A 3,910-nucleotide genomic window follows, 5' to 3' on the forward strand; every position below is an offset into this window, starting at 1 on the left:
AGCGAGAGAGGGCAGAGAGTGGGAGAGAGGTGAATTGTATATGTATATCGGTTAGATAATTGTATATTATACATATGTATTTGTATATTCTGGCGAATTATACATATACAAACGTGGCTAATTATACAAACTCGAAGTCAGCCCACGTAATTAATGTATAATGTTAGTTGCGGGTGGTAATTATAGCAAACTATAGTTATGATGAATAATTAAGTAGTATAAGTTTGCTTAACCGCGTAATTTTCCCTTTAAATTTCAATTTTGTCTATTCCCACCTTTTTCTTATAAACAACGTCGTCATCTTCCTTCCATTTCTTCTTTTTTTTTCCTTTGTTGTTATTACTAAGAATCCTTTTTTTTTCTGTCTTCAAAGCAACAAGTTAAATGAGAAGGTAGAAGCAAGAATTTTGGGTTGGACTCCGATGCGATAGAATTAATATACTTAGATTGCTTAAGAGACTTTCGACAACTAAAGAAAGAAAATTCACCTTTAAAGCTCTTCAAACTAAATAAAAAGGAGCTTAGTTACAAGTCTTTTTTTATATAAGATAAGTGGTATTACTAACAGCGTCAAGAAGATGCAAGATTTACAAGATATGGCATTTGAGCTTACAAAAAAAAATCTCTAGCTAACTATACAAACTATCTAAGCCAGAACTAATGAGTTAGTTACAAGTCTTTAGAAAATGTACATGTTGTAACCATTGCATCTTCTTGATGCCTTTCTAATGCAATTTTATTACTTCACCAAAAAAAAAAATTTACATAGCTTTTGGGACATTTCCTTAAAAAGAAGATTGTAATAACATGTAAGGAACATGTGTAAGATAATATAGTATTAGATATGAACTATTTAGCCTCTAACAACAAAGAAACTTACGTGTGGAGACAAGATTGATCATACCAATAAGAACAAACAACTCTTTCTTATGCATGCAAGTATTTTTTATAGAAAAAAAAAACTATGTGCAATTAGTTGCTAAGAAAACTTAGCAAAAAAGTTGAGCTTATAAAATTTATGAAGAATCACGATCAATTAAAAAAAAAATTCTTTTATTGATGGTAAAACTAATATTTAATTGTTTCTTATATACTTGGCATGATACCTAAATTAGAACCTAAAACTAGTTGTTAGTGGAAATGACATAACAAAGAGCTGAACAAACTGATAATCAACAGAATATGCCGAGCAAATTTACATAATCAAAGAGAATTTATTTTATCAATTCACTTAAAAGATAATTATATGTAACAAAAAAGTGAATATGCCGAGCAAAGTTGAATTACTCATACCTGAATATCGAAAAAGTGAAGTCCAGACCGCACAGGGGTAGACAGAGCCGAGACAGAACTACAACTATAAACAGATGTTACCAGAACTTTTTGTAGGGACGGAAAAGAACTACTAAAAGATTCTTACTCTAAGAAAATTCACCCTGAACTTGCACGAAGTACCTTCAGTCAAAATCAATCTGAAATTACTTTGCACCACTCATACTGAATTAAAACCCAGCCCTAATACAAGCTGAGTGGTAAGCTTCTATTGGTCTAGCTTAACTAGCAACCCAGTAGATTAATAATCAAGGTATTCTTTTGGCAAAAGAGAAGACATCAGAACCTCAGTTATGGAATGCTTGCTGATTGACCTTTTGTACAATTAGTTCTGTTTAACATAATTTTATAGTAGATGCAACAGAACTCAAGCTTTCAAGTAAAGGCCTGTTCAAGTTTAACATGCCACTAGAATCCTGCCAGTAAGTCCTTTTTGCATCCTGTAAAGTCCTTAGTTCCCCTTGTTTGTACTTCTATGATTTCAAATTAAGGAGAAGCAGATTTTTGTTTTTTAATAATGTTAAGTCTCCAAATGTTAGCTGAAACAAGCAAAACTACATATGTAGGACGTGTGCTACACAATTATGGTCTAAAGGTTTAATTTTTTACACTGACAATATGATTATCAAGCTATTTAAAAACAAACGACAAATAGCAATCTAGTATAAGCGTAGATTTGTACTCTGCAAGAAGGGTTAGCGACCTGGTGCAGCCAGTTAATAAGAATTAGGTTGAATTGATAATGCAACAACTCTTTAAAGTACATGTGTATCCATCAACTACTGGATAACCCTGATATCTGTTCCATTAGTCAGTATCACAGTCTGCCCATTATGTTCGCAAGTCGAATCTTAGCCCAAGCCTACCCCTGCACCTCTTTTCACCTAAACAGGGGGCACCTGCCCCAGAAATGCATGCCTCATAAGTCATATCACAGTCTGCCAGCACCTCTTTTTTTCTCCATAGGAGGCAAAACTACATGCCTTATACCACAGTCTGCCCACTATGCTCTCAAGTGAAATCTTAGCTTAAGCCTATCTTTGCACCCTTTTTTTTTTCTGTATACTGCACCCACACCAGAAAAACTACATGCCACGTATCACAGTCTTCCCATTCTGCTGGAAAGTAATATCTAGCTCGAGCCTACCTATACACACCCTTTTTCCTCGATAGAAAGCACCCGGCCTATAAAAACTACACCCCTTGCCTCACCTTTTTTTCTCTATAGAAGGCCCCCAGCCCACAAAAACTACACGCCTCACCTCACACCCGGAGTACAACAAAAACATACCCATTGTAATCTCACAAGTGGAGTCGGGGAGGGTGATGTGTATGCAGACCTTAGCCCTACCATGTGAAAGTAGAGAGATTGTTTCCGAAAGACCCTCAGCTCAAGTAAAGCATATCAAACATACAAAAGTAACAACATATAAGCTATTTCAAAAAAAATCGAAGAGCTTTATCAACAACTAGCACTACAATAACTGAAACCAAGAGAACAACAAGTAATAATAAAATCCAGGAATAAGATACACACACATCGGAGTAATTATATAATAATAACCCTGCTACAAAAACAACACTCAACTACGTATTAACCGTCTACTCTTAACATCAGTCCAAGTGTATATAACTTAAATCCAATAATTATGCCGAATTTCCAATACCAATCACATTCAATTTTGATAGAGTAAAAAGAACAAAACCCAACTCAGGATTTAGCGTAAATTGATGTAAAAATAGATAAAACAATACAGAAACCGAAGATAAAAAATACTCTTAACAGTTTAAGCCCAATGAAGAACCCTAAACAACAAAACCAAAGAAGAATAAGCAAATACTGACATTTTCTTTCATTCTGCGAACAATTTTGAGGCGAAGTTTATCGAAATCGACATCGTCCTTGAGCTCACATATTACATATTCTGCCCTTATCCTTTTCCCATTTGTTCCATCACCATTCTCCATTGTTAATTTTCGATGTATATATGGATTTTCGTATTGAATTTGTAGAAACAGTAAACCCTATACAAATTGGAAAAGGGGGAAAATTTGATTTTGAAACTACTCTTTCTACTAATGTGTTGGAGAAAGGACTAAAAATTAGTTGGAGTTTAGGAAAGGGTCGACCATTAAGGTCTATTGCATCCTGATTAAATTAGTTGGTCTGTTTAGTTAAATTAGTTTATAAATTTTTTTCTTTCTTTTTTGATATTCACTTACTCGACTAATTAGAATAACCTATTAGAACCATTTTTCACGTCGTTTATGATTTTTTATCAGTTTTGAACTATCCGTCTTTTTTTTTTTAACATTGGTAAAGTTGTATTCTTCAGCATTAAGGACATGCTGGCCACCTTCAAAATTTACAGCCCTAAGCGAAATTACAAGCTCCCTATTAATTCTATAATTTGATCTACATCTTCTATGCAAAGTTGTTTACACCAAAAAAGTAAAGATACCAAACAATTCCATTTTACTTTGTGAATGGAATTAGATCTATCTTCAAAACATCTCCCATTTCTTTCCTTCCACACTGACCACCATATGCATGATGGTATTAGCTTCCACCACTTCT

At 34.0% G+C, this 3,910-nt stretch overlaps 1 protein-coding gene and 1 pseudogene across 2 annotated transcripts in view; both read right to left on the reverse strand.

The window, feature by feature from the left end:
* The window catches only part of LOC102587096 (uncharacterized), a 43,368-nt pseudogene extending 40,115 nt beyond the window's left edge, over nucleotides 1-3,253 (reverse strand).
* The window catches only part of LOC102582785 (uncharacterized), a 25,776-nt gene extending 22,500 nt beyond the window's left edge, over nucleotides 1-3,276 (reverse strand). Inside the window, exon 1 of one of the 2 annotated variants that reach the window (XM_006358317.2) lies at nucleotides 3,199-3,276. The gene's annotated coding sequence lies outside the window, so the exon portion shown is untranslated. Of the gene's footprint in view, nucleotides 1-1,293; nucleotides 1,358-3,198 lie in introns of those variants that run through there. The other variant, XM_015313899.1, reaches the window with a different exon arrangement.
* Nucleotides 3,277-3,910: the final 634 nt, after the last annotated feature.

This window comes from Solanum tuberosum, unplaced genomic scaffold (assembly GCF_000226075.1).
Source record: "Solanum tuberosum cultivar DM 1-3 516 R44 unplaced genomic scaffold, SolTub_3.0 scf00273, whole genome shotgun sequence".
NCBI lineage: Eukaryota > Viridiplantae > Streptophyta > Magnoliopsida > Solanales > Solanaceae > Solanum > Solanum tuberosum.